This window comes from Hyla sarda, chromosome 1 (assembly GCF_029499605.1).
Source record: "Hyla sarda isolate aHylSar1 chromosome 1, aHylSar1.hap1, whole genome shotgun sequence".
NCBI lineage: Eukaryota > Metazoa > Chordata > Amphibia > Anura > Hylidae > Hyla > Hyla sarda.
In genome coordinates this window covers 55,848,565-55,862,120 of record NC_079189.1, presented here as the reverse complement: position 1 = coordinate 55,862,120, position 13,556 = coordinate 55,848,565, and the positions used below count along the sequence as shown (strand labels likewise).

The window sequence follows — 13,556 nt, the reverse complement described above, 5'->3', positions numbered from 1 at the left end:
TCCAAGTAGTTCTAGTCAATTTTTCCTTATCTTTTATCCATGTAGTATGCAAATTAGCTCCCTTGTAGATGGAAGAAAACGGTCTCTAATGGAGGTAGCTAACCGGTACACGTTACGGCAAAGATGCACTGACCGAAGGCAGATTACCACTGGCTGCAGTGCTCAACCCGTATTGCGTGGGCAGCTCGTCTGTATGGGCAACATAACCAAGAATATTACCAAATTAGAATTCCAACTGTATACAGTGTTTTTTTTTTAAGGTACTTTTATCTAATCCATACAGAGCTGAGTACTGGCTGGAGGAAATGCTACAGTTTCTTTTAGATGTATTGCAGCTAAGGTATAGAGTAAAATCTCCATTGGACCATGGAAAATAAAAGTTAGTTCACCTCCAGAAGGAAGAAAACTACTACTGTAGTGAGTCAGTGCCTAACCCTTGCAACATTACTAGGGGCACTAGAGAGAATTTTCTTTTTTTTTCTGGGCAGATATAGTTTGGAACAAAAGCAGGAGGTCCAGCACGTCGAAATATGCAGCTTGTATTGTAGAAACGACACACGTACAAGCAGTAGGCAGACTCGTTTCGAGCGCATGCGCTCTTCCTCTGTGACCGAGGAAGAGCGCATGCGCTCAAAACGAGTCTGCCTACTGCTTGTACGTGCGTCGTTTCTACAATACGAGCTGCATATTTTGACGTGCCGGACCTCCTGCTTTTGTTCAGTTCTGTGGTGTGTGCCTGGCCGGGCATGGGTCCGTGCACCGAATTGGGAGAGGTGAGCTGAATATCGTCTTGACTTTGCAGATATAGTTTGCATGTGTTTTTTTTTTTTTTTTTCCCCCTTGGAGTCAAAGTCTCCAGACTGAACCTCCAGATGTTGCAAAGCTGTCCGGGCATGCTGGAAATTGTAGTTTTGCAACATTTGGAGGTCCACGGTAGAGATTCCACTGCCTTGAAGCATTGCTTGTAAGGCTAGGTTCACATTACAGAATTTTCCCCTGCAATTCTGCTTTGAAATTGCAGGCAGAAATTCGGCTTACTAAAATGTACTGTATAGTGAATGGGTTTTCATTCACAAATTCACAACTCGGAATTTGTGAAGTGGAATTTGTGAACGGAAAATCTGCTTGAAAACTTCCACCTGAAGAATGGCGTTGCTCATTCTTCAGGCGGAAATACTTGCGGAACACATTGCAGTCTATTGGAGACTGCAGTGTCCGCACAGTCCTAGCGCTGGCCCCACTCTGAATCTCCGGGCGGAAATTTTCCGCAGTGTGAACCAAGCCTAAAGATGAACCAAGCTTTTAAAGGAGAACTACAGCCACAGTTAACTTATCCCCTACGTGCCGGATAGGGGATAAGTAGCTGATCGTGGGCAATCCAACCACTGGGATTCAGCTCTGGGACAGCACGCGCTCCATTCATTTCTATGGGAGTGCCAAAAAGTCCCCAGTACAGCACTCTGGCATCATCGGTGCTCCCATAGAAATGAATGGAGTGCGTGCAGTCGCTGAGAGAGTGGGGGGTCCCATTCTGGAGGTCGTGAGGGTCCCAGCAATCGGACCCCCCGCGATCAGCTACTTATCTAATATCCTGTGGATAGGAGATAAGTTACCGTATTTTTCGCCCTATAGGACTTTGAACCCAATAGTGGTCTTCAATCTGCGGACCTCCAGATGTTTCAAAACTACAACTCCCAGCATGCCCGGAAAGCCAACGGCTGTCCGGGCATGCTGGGAGTTGTAGTTTTGCAACATCTGGAGGCCTGCAGATTGAAGACCACTGCATAAGAGGTAATACTCACGTGTCCCCGCCGCTCCGGACCCGTTGCTGCCCTGGATGTCGCTCCATCGCTGTCGCCGTGTCCCCATCGCTCTGGAACGTCTCTGCTGCCGGCCGGGTATCCTCGCTCTCCGTCGCCGCCATCACGTCGTTACGCATGCCGACGCACGTACGTGACTATGTGATGACGAGGAAGGAGAGCGCCGGACATACAGGGGATCCCTGAACGGAGAAGACACAGAGGAGGCAGGCAAGGTCCCTCCCGGTGTCCTGTAAGCACTAACCCGGCTATTCAGTCGGGCTGTTCGGGTCCGCCGCGGTGAAATCGCGGCGGTCCCGAACAGCCCGACTGAACAGCCGGGTTAGTGTCACTTTCCTTTCAGACACGGCGGTCAGCTTTGATCGCCGCATCTGAAGGGTTAATAAAGGGCATCACCGCGATCGGTGATGTCCTGTATTAGCCGCGGGTCCCGGCCGTTGATAGGCGCAGGGACCGCCGCGATAGGGGTGTATTCGCCGTATAAGACGCACCGACTTTCCCCCCCCCAGTTTTGGGGAAGAAAAAGTGCGTCTTATACGGTGAAAAATACGGTAATTGTGGCTGGAGTTCTCCTTTTTAAAAAATTTGAATGTATGTTCTCAACTTTCCAATGCACATGAAGTAAACACTCATGTGCTTTCAGCGAAGAGTGGAGGGATAGACTGCTGCCAGAGTTTGGAGTTCACAATACACAATTTTTCCAGTAATGCTGAATAACCAAAGTTTAGGAGGACCATAAGACTCTATACCTTAGCTGGATTTCTCAACTTCATGGCGTATTAAAGGAGTGCTCCAAGATCTGAAAACTAGGGCATAAGTGTCAGATCGCGCGCGCGGGGGGGGGGGGGGGGGGGGGGGGTCCAACCGCTTAGACACTCTGTATGGGAGATTGCAGGGGGTCCCAGCGGTCAGACCCCCCTCGATCTGACACTTATCCCCCATCATGGAGTACTCCTTTTAAGAAGGTGCCATGTTTGGACTGCCAGTACATTACTGATCTTGGCAAATATGGACTTATGGGGAGTTCCCTCGATCTTGACCCTCAGTTATTAGCCTGCATGAAGAGCCATTGTAAGGCGATGCTCTGTCTGAGGCACCAACAATGTCTGGGTATTAGTCAGAGGTCTAATTCACGTCTTCTTTGTAATGCGGAGCAGCTTCCTGTGTGATTACCGCTTGATGTTAGTGGGCACCAGGAGCAGGACCACGATGATCTGTAATAGGTAAATAGATTGTACTTCTGGTGTTCTTCTGTTTTTACATTCATATATTCTCCTCATCCTCCTCATTTATCTTTCTTTTCCTGGTTATAACACTAGCTCTATAAAGAACTATGATTATCGATTAGTCAGATCTGTACGTTTGTCCGTAGAACATCACTACAGAAGCTATTTCTTGTTTAGTAGAATATTCAGCCCATTGGCCCCAGCATGACTGCACGACTTAGCAGAGAATGTCCTGGAGACCCATTTGCTAGATTGGTTGGCACAGTACGCAGTGCTGAAACTCCTTTTAGTCCCCCTGGGCAACATGAAACGTGTGGTACTTTGCCGCACTGAAGTATTCCGCTTTCCTATGTGTGTCTATAAACCTTAAAACAGAAACATGCCATCTTCTTACACTGCTGTGACTACTGGGGCAAGGAAATAGACTGCTGCTTAGCAGAGAGGGAGACTCCTGTAAGTACTGATGAGACATACTGCTTTGGGGGAATATTGCTTTGACTACTTGTGGGGAATGGATGTTGATATCAGAACTCTGTAAGGGGACACTGGAATCATAATGGTTACTGGTGTAAAATGGGCACCAGTAGCATGACTGACTGCAGAAGAAAATGGGCACTACTCTGATTATTGAATGAATGGGTGGGCACTGTTACTAGGGCGCTGCCTTTCCCCCCCTACAACAAAAACAGTTTGCAGGTCATAGATCCCTGCAAACTGCTAATTGTTCTTCTGGGAGGCAGCCACCTATCAACAGCTGATGGATAGTAGTACACCTGGTGATAGCCTGCTCCCTGCTCAATCAGAAGATCATAGTGGATTCCAAAATCATACGGGGAGGCCTTCTTGCTGCTGTTTTTGGTGCAGCTGCACCTCTCAGCGAATGAGGTTTGAAGGCATTGGAATCCATGCCCTAATGGTGGAGGCTTTGTGAAAGGGGGTTCTAGAGGTGATAAATAGATAAGTGATCTTCCCTCTGTGAGGGGCTGATTGATTAAAATAGGACTGTAAAGTCACAACCATTAGAGTACGTTTCTAATAATGTCCAATTCTCTGGGAGCCTCTTCATGGAAGCTGTTTCTATCCGGCCTTAAGGGTCAGGTGAAAACCTTGAGGCGTTGTAGTCAGCCATTGGTCATAGATGTAAAAGAGGGTGAGCCCAGTAGTCCTCATTGTCCTCACTAGTATTAGTAGGCATGATAACTTTCTACCTAGTTCTCTTAGTGATAGATTAGTCTGTCCTGTGGAACTGGGGTAGCATAAGGGGGCTTTTACGTCCCATGTGGAGGGGTATTTTGGAAGGATAGGGTGAGCTGCCATAGCTAATTTTAAAGGAGATCTGCAGCTGTATATAATCCGCAGAATAGGGGATAAGTGTTTCATCACGGGGTGTCCGACTGCTGGGACCCCCGCTATCTCTCATATGGGACCCCGACACTGCTGTGGCTAATGCTTATGTCTTCGACCTCACTTAGGTCGACAGACACTTCCCCCTCCATTGAGCTCTATGGGAGAGGCAGGGATGCACGAATGCTGCATCTCCGCCTCTCTCTTAGAGATACATGGAGGGGGCGTGTTGGCCACGGGGTCATGCTGCTGTCAACATGCCTCCTGCACAGGGGGACAAAAACTAATCAAAAGGTAATCACTGGTAAAAAGCGCACACCACCAATAATGTAATGAAAAATGCAAAAAAATCTTTATTTTATACACATATCAACAATATAAAGAGAGACATTTGAAAACAATTAAATTAGCTCAATATAGAGCATAGCACCCCCCTGGGGAAGGGCCATGAACCCCCCACTCCCACAGGTAAGTGACCCTGTCCACAATAAAACACTCAGTACAATAAATGACAAGGAATAACACTATGTCACAGCCACCTATCCTGCCCCTAAAGAGAAAAAACAATAAAGACAATGCTAAATAATACTTAAGCAATAGACAGAGATGGACTTTCAGTGTGTGAAGGGACGGGGTCATGCCGGAACCCCACGCGTTCTGTTGCAAAGCGACTTCCTCAGGGGTGTTGTCCTGCATGGAGGGGAGCTGCAGCAGAGCCTGGGCCCCTTACAGGAGATTGCGGATAGGTGATAAGTTATATACCGCTGCAGATCTCCTTTTTAAATACAACTTGTCAGGTTAGGAATCAAAAGGTTCAAAGTTAAACTAAGAGTCTTCAGAGTTTTGGAGGCTATACCCCATGGAACTTATAAGTAATGTACTCGAAGTCTGAGCTGCAGAGACTACCAAGTTGTGATTGTCTTATCTGTACACCATTGTTGAAACTCAGAGATAATTGATTTATATCGATTTCTAGTCTTGAGTTTAGGGGAATTATTTACAGATTTACTTTGTTCTCATTCCCAGACATATCTGACAGTCACAATCCACATAAATTATGGAAGTTGTGATGGAGATCTCTAGCACGCGAGGACGCTGTGAGACCCAGAGGCAGCTTCTGACCCTAGGCCAATGTGTGTAGTATGGGATACCACGGTTTTGAGTGCCAAACAACGTAAATGAAGACTAGTCCGTCTACTCTCTGTTTTGACTTGAGCCAATAAACATGAGCCAATAAAGATGGGAGAGGAAAGGTGCACAGGTTCTCCAGGTGACCCCATGCTTTCCAGGCACCCTGGGTCTAGGTTCTGGCAACAAATTTCTGTTTCTGACAAGACGTAGCAGATGCAAAGAAGTCTATATTTCTGGGTCCAAATGTTTGCTCTATCTTGACAAATAGAAACTTGTGGCGAGACACCATTGAGAAGGACAGTTTATTCTTGGACAGTGCACCCTCCCGAGCTGGAGCCCAAGGCTGGAGAACTAGTGCTTCTTTGGACCTTGTAAACCCCCCCCTTATTTTGCTGATATATGCCACAGCTCTTGTGTTGGTTATCTGGAGAAGGAGAGGTTTGCTGGTCTGGCTGAACCAATGTCTTCAAATCCAGTTTGGCTGCTCTGAGTTCTAGGAAATTTGTGTATTCTCAATGTTGGGCCCTGCCATTTCCCTATGACTGCTCCAGTGGGAGAGAAGGCTCCTGCCCCAGTAAGGAGGCATCTAATGTTGTTTTAGTGGACATGAGCAAGGGAGATGTAGACACAAGTGCCTCCAGCTATTATTTAGGGGAGGGAAAATTGAGTGAGTCCCAGAAAGACCCCTAAAAATATCCAATCCCCTTCTGGATGGTTGCCCCTCCGGGGAGTAGTACCCTAAACTAAGGACCCACCTAAGATATAACTTTTATTGATATTTCTAAACTATATAACACACAGAAGGAAAGAAAAAATTGAAATGATCAGGTGTGTTAGGGCACTGAATTTCAGCCCACTAGGTGGTGCTGTTATACAAGCTCCAGGCTATATTGCTGGTTATTTTCAATATTCCAGTTACTCATTGGTATGGTAGGATTGTTTTGTGTCCTAGTTCACACTCCTGGCTAAAATCCGTACACCCTGCCTCGACGTTTCGCTAGACAACCTAGCTTTATCAAGAGTACAGTGGGTATGGCGTGTCAGTGTTTTGTGGCGTTTATATAACTTATTTGCGCATAATTTCCGATGCACTGTCTGTGTCCGCCTCACCAATGGGCGATTGCCGCGTCACCGGTTGGCGGACGCTTTCCAATTCACGTATTTCCTGCCTCCAGGTGTCGCGAGTGACTTATTCGCCACGTGACCTCTGGTTGCTAGATATGGGTATATGAATCGCGGATCATTTCTTGGTAGGCGCATGCATGCGTACTCTCTATCCTCTTGCGGCTCCACGTGATGTTTTGTTTGCATCCCGTCCGTGCATCTCGCTCCATATTGGAGTCTAGCGCATGCGCCTTCTCGATCTTCCTTCTACTCCTCATGTTGTTCTGTTTACATCACGTGGCCTGTCTCATTCCGCAAGGGGATCTTGCGCATGCGTAGTTTCTGTTTTTTCCTTATCTTCTACTATTATTAATCTCTAAGTTATTCTGTATAAGATGTCAATATAACTTCCGTTTATAGTTCATCTATTATTCCGCTTGCTTGATGTGTATATATAAGAGAGTGAGGGCAGAAGGGGGGGGGGGGGGGGGGGGGTTGAGAGAAGGGGAGGAAAAAAAAAGGAAATGGGGGAAGAAAAGGAAAGCACCTTTCTCCATATCTTCTATAGTTCCACTTACTGTTGTCTTGATAGGTAATTCTTTATAGAATGTCAACATAGTACTTATTTATAATTCATCTATATATTCCCTTAACATAATAAATATATGGTAAGATAGACAGAGGGAGGGAAAGAGGGGGGAGGGGGAGGAGGGAAGACTAGAGGGGGAAAGGGAGGAGGGAAAAAGAAAAGGTGGGGGGGGGGGAAATCAAGTTTGGCTGCTCTGAGTTCTAGGAAATTTGTGTATTCTCAATGTTGGGCCCTGACATTTACCTCTGACTGCTCCAGTGGGAGAGAATGCTCCCGCCCCAGTAAGGAGGCATCTAATGTTGTCAAGTCCGGGGTTTTGTTGTTTAAGGGTACATTCCCACGCGGCGTATTTTCTGCGTATTTGCTGCTGCGTATTTTTATTTTCTCTGTTGAAGTCAATGGGTAGGAAAATACGCAGCAGCAAATACGCAGCAAAATACGCTGTGTGGGAACGTACCCTTAGTGGACATGGGCAAGGGAGCGCCTCCAACTGTTATTTCGGGGAGGGAAAATTGAGTGAGTCCCAGAAAGACCCCTGTCTCAGGAGAAAATTGAGCCAAAATTTCATATGGCGACATGTTGTCAGTACCATCTTGAATCCTGGTTTCATGGCTAGGATCTGACCTATTAGGCTGGCTAGTTCTCGGACCAAGATCGGACTGTAACACCTTTTTGAAACTGATCTTGCCTTTGACCTTTTTGCCTCCGCTACCCCCCCAGGGTGAGCCCTACCGTATCTAGAATGAATCCCAGAAAAATTAGGACCATATTTTATAGCAAACCCTGTGTCCGTAAGTAGAAATATGAGGATGTCTCTTTGTGACAATAGTTCCCCCTCTTCCCAGCGGAGAAGGTCGTCTAGGTACACAAGACACGTCATGTCTATACTTCTCAGATGGTTATTCTTGTTTTACTGTTGCAAAACTGCAACTCGCAGCATGCTGGGAGTTGTAGTTTTGCTAAAGCTGGTGGCACCCTGGTTGGGGAAACGCTGCCCTACACCAAGGAAAGAATTGTCCAGGCCTGCAGTAGTCCTGGATTTAAGACAATTTTTGTTCTATTCATTACACCTGCTGTTAGATCTGGAAGCAGAATCACTTTCCTTCTCTATATTTACCCCCCATTTCCTCAATCATTGGGTCCAGTCACCGCTGACTCATGAATGCTTCCTGCACCGTCATTTTCCTGCTCTGACCTCCTGGTTGTAAATAAACCAGGGACCTAACATGTCTCCGCTCAGGCCCTGCACGGTTCCGCCGCCGCCGTCTTGAACCCGCTTAATTTTCCTCTGAACAGACCTATAAATGATAAATTGCCCTAAACCTGATCTGTCACATTAATCTTGGTTTCCTGGAAGCAGCCGTTGTAGTTCGATGGCGAAGACAGTAAATTATTCATTAGGTGAGCGACTACAGGGAATTTGGAAAGTTTTCTTACCCTTTTTTCACTCCCCCCTTTTTTTTAGGTTGAATTGCATTGTTAGATGTTCCATTGGGTACGAGTCAGGGCTCTGGCTGGGCCACTCAAGGACATTCAGAATTGCCCCTTAGCCACTGCTGTGTTGTCTTGGCTGTGTGCTTTGGGTCAGTGGGGGGGGGGATTTATCAAAACCTGCATAGAGGGAAAATTTACCAGTTGCCCACAGCAACCAATCGGTATAGCTTCCTTCTTTTTCACAGGTCTCTGTAAACCCCTTTAAAGGGGTACTCCGGTGAAAACCTTTTTTCTTTTAAATCAACTGGTGGCAGAAAGTTAAACATATTTGTAAATTACTTCTATTAAAAACCTTAATTCTTCCAGTACTTATTAGCTGCTGAATGCTACAGAGGAAATTCCTTTCTTTTTGGAACACTGATGACATCACGAACACAGTGCTCTCTGCTGACATCTGTTCATTTTAGCAACCATGCATAGCAGATGTATGCTAAGGGCAGCATGGTGGCTCAGTGGTTAGCTGGGGACTCGAATCCCACTAAGGACAACAATAAATAAAGCGTTATTATTATTATAATAAGGTCAGCAGAGAGAACTGTGGTCGTGATGTCATCAGAGAACATTCCAAAAAGAAAAGAATTTCCTCTGTAGTATTCAGCAGCTAATAAGTACAGGAAGGATTAAGATTTTTTAATAGTAGTAATTTACAAATATGTTTAACTTTCTGCCACCAGTTGATTTAAAAGAAAAAAGGTTTTCACCTGAGTACCCCTTTAAGGACCAGGCCAACTTTTATTTTTGCCCTCTCGTTTTTTCCTCCTCCCCTTCTAAAAACCTTAATACTTTAAATTTTGCACATACAGACTCATAAGGGCTTGTGTTTTTTTGTGCCACCAACAATCTGCGGCAAAAAAAAAAAAATTTGGTGTGAGAAAAAAATATAATATATATTTTGTCAATTTTGGGGTTTCCGTTTTCTACACAGTGCACTTTTTTGGTAAAATAAAATGACACCTTATCTTTATTCGGTAGGTCCATACGATTATAAGGCTACCCAATTTATTTACATTTATTTAACTACATGCACCGAAATTAGTATGCTGAAAATTCTCCTCTACTGACTTCTATAACGTTTTTATTTTTCTGCATACGGGGCTGTATGAATGCTCATTTATTGCGCTGTGGCCTGTAGTTTTTTATTGGTACCATTTTTGTTTTTAATGGGATTTTTTTGATCGCTTTTTATAATTTTTGCAAATATATATATTTTTTTATTACATGTATTTGTTTTTTTGCCCCTGTAGGGGGCTATAAAATGCAATCTTGCGATTGCATACACTGTTTAATGCTGAGCTTTGGCTCAGCATTGATCAATGTTATTGGTGCTCTGCAGCTCTGGCCTGCCATGGCTAGAAGGGACACCAGAGCACCAATCAGATGGCAAAGAGGCAGGTAAGGGCCCTACCGCCATCCACTCAGCTGATCGACTTTAATGCTGGTCATCGGCCCGATCGTCCATGTCCGGCATTAACCGTGGGTCCTGGCTGCTGAACCACCCGGTATAATGCGTGCTCAGCCTGTGAGCATGCTTCAAACTTTGGTAACTGGACCAGGGCATACAGGTACGCCTTGGACCTTTAGGTACCAGGACACAAGGGCGTATCTGTACACCCTTCGTCGTTAAGAGGTTAAAAATTAAAGAGGAAATCTAGTTGGCTGCTATGGCTACTTTTCCTCTGCCCAGGTTTTGATCATTTTTTTTTTTTACATTTTATTTCCTCTTTATAAAAATAATAGCGCATATATATTAGGGATCGACCGAGATCATTTTTTTAGGGCCGATACCGATAATCGGTGGAGGTTAGGGCCGATAGCCGATAACTTATACCGATATTCTGGTATAAGTTATCGGCTATTTATCCCCCCTGCGACATCGCTGCAGATAATTGATTTAAAGTGGGCGCTTTAAATCAATGCACTGCAGTGGCTTTTGCGGTGCCATAGATCGCCGCCGCCACCGGCTTCTCTCCCCCTGCCTCTCCGGGGGTCCTATCACCGCCACCCCCGCACCCCAGACCCGCCGCACCGCGTCTCACCCCCCACCGCACTGCCCCGGCCCTATTGCCTCCCCCATCCCCGGTTTTATAGTTACCTGTGCCCTGGGTCCACTCTACGTCTGGCTCCGGTGGCGTCCTCCTGAGCTGTCACTGTGCGCACTGACGGTGACATCATGTCGCGCACATCACGTCACTCGTCGTTGCGCACAGCGTAACGTAGGATGCAGCAGGAGCCAGAAGTAGCGTGGGCCCCGGGAACAGGTAATTATAAAACCGGGGATGGGGGAGGCAACGGGGCCGGGGCAGTGCGGTGGGGGGTGCGACACGGTGCGGTGGGTCAGGGGGGTGGTCGCGGTGCGGCGGGGGGTTCATTTTCGGCTTATCGGCAAGGTAGTTGCCGATACCGATAATGCCCAAAATCGTGATTATCGGCCAAACCGGTAATCGGTCCATCCCGAAAATAGTGTGTGTGTGTGTGTGTGTGTATATATATATATATATATATATATATATATATATATATATATGTGTATGTGTGTGTGTATATATATGTATAATGTATATATACCATCCAAAACGCAATCCTGTACTCTTTGTCAACGCTAAAGCACAGGCTGGGACCCAGTCCACTAAATGAGGGTGGTACTATCATTCATTCCTCTGGGCTCTCTCCTATCCTATCAGACTGCAGCATGAAAACAGAGAGGAGGGGGTTACAGAGCAGCCTGCAGGGATTGGATGAAGAGACCCAGCACAGCAGACTCGGTGAGAAAGATGAGTCATGCAGAGCGAGGTCATGCCCCCTTCAAAGCGCAGATTGATAAACAAAGGGAGCAAAAGATAGAAGGTATTAGTGAGAGAAATATGGGTGCTAGACACATAAAAATCATATGTACATGATCAGGATTAACATAACTATTTTGTGTGTGTGCAGGTATGGGGACATTTGCTTGCCACCAGTACTCATGCTAAATTTTCGGCATCAACGCATAATAAGTTTGCCATTGTAATAACCCGTAGAAGAAAGTTTGGGATTTTCCACTCTTATAAAAAAAAAAAAAAAAAAAACTATTACATGGAACAGGGAGCAGCAGATACGGTAAACAAATTCCATGGACCCTGGCGTTCTGGTGCTGTTTTTCTGGAGATCCCCCTTGATGATGTCCCTGTACACCAGGGGTCTCAAAGTCCCGGCCCGCAATCCATTTGCGGCCCGCGGAACGAAAGTTTGTGGCCCGCACCAGATATGTGTAATTTGTATTGCCTGATGCCCGGGACATGCAGTACCGGGCAGGTAACTTCTTCAGGCATTTAGCCTTGCTTCTACCTAATGGGGGGGGAACCTGCTTCTACCTAATGGGGGGGGAACCTGCTTCTACCTAATGGGGGGGGGAACCTGCTTCTACCTAATGGGGGGGAACCTGCTTCTACCTAATGGGGGGGGGGGGGGGGGAACCTGCTACTACCTAAAGTGGTGAACCCCCATCATCCGTCAGCTCATGCTGTTACCACACGGGGGTAGGGGGAATGGGGGGGTTGCTGGTGGATGATGAGGGGCGCATGATGTAGGCAGTATATGTAGGGGACTCATGCGGCCCATCCTCACTCAGCTGCTTCCTCCAGTGGCCCCCTGATAATTTTGAGTTTGAGACCCCTGCTATACACTGAGCATGATCAGTACAGGGTTAGACCTTAAAGGGGTACTCCGCTGCCCAGCGTTTTGGAACACACTTTTCCGAACACTGGAGCCCGTGACGGGAGCCCTGCCCCCTCATGCCAGCCGCCACGCCCCCTCCCATAGACTTGCATTGAGGGGGTGGGGCAGGATGTCATGAGAGGGTGGGGCTATGTTACGAGCTATGGCTTTGCAGGGATCAGGGTAAAAGATCAGTGTGTGCAGTGTTATAGGTCCCTTTAGGTCCCTAAAAAAAAGAAAAAATAAATAGATAAAAAAAAAAAAAAAAAAAATGCAAATAAAAATACAACTAAACATATGTGGTATCGCCGCGTGTGACAATGTCCGAACTATATAAATATATCGTTTAATTAAACCGCACGGTCAATGGCGTACGCGCAAAAAATTCCAAAGTCCAAAATTTGCGTATTTTTGCTCCCTTTTTATATCATGAAAAAATGAATAAAAAGCAATCAAAAAGTCCGATCAATACAAAAGTGGTGCCGATAAAAACTTCAGAACACGGCGCAAAAAATGAGCCCTCATACCGGTCCGTACGTGGAAAAATAAAAATGTTATAGGGGTCAGAAGATGAGAATTTTTAACATATAAATTTTGTAGTTATGATTTTTTTTTCAAAAGTGCGACAAAATCAAACCTATATAAGTAGGGTATCAATTTAACTGTATGGACCTACAGAATAAAGAAAGTGTGTAATTTTTACTGAAAAATGCACTGCGTAGAAATGGAAGCCCCCAAAATTACATTTTTTTCTTCAATTTTGTAACACATTGAATTTTGTTTTCCGTTTCGCCGTAGATTTTTTGGTTAAATTACGAATGTCACTGCAAAGTAGAATTGGTGGCGCAAAAAATAAGCCATAATATGGAATTTTATGTGCAAAATTTAAAGCGTTATGATTTTTAAAAGGTGATGAGGAAAAAATTAAAACGGAAAAACGCTGAGTCCTTAAGGGGTTAAGGGATCAATAATCAATTTACTACAATCCTGTTGGCATATAACGTGCGCACTCGTTGTATCTTGATAACGCGCTGCTCGTTCCATGATACAAAGTGTTCCACCGATAATTATTACTATGTTCCATGTGATATCGCTTCCATCTGTGTGGAGGTTATGTCAACACTATCATCATTTCCCTAATTTAGGTTTAGCTAT

The 13,556-nt window shown here is 45.6% G+C and overlaps 1 protein-coding gene across 3 annotated transcripts in view; it reads left to right on the top strand.

Annotated features, from left to right (window-relative positions):
- TBC1D14 (TBC1 domain family member 14) overlaps window positions 1–13,556 on the top strand; it is a 133,482-nt gene that overhangs the window by 29,739 nt on the left and 90,187 nt on the right. The gene's annotated exons all lie outside the window — the stretch shown is intronic.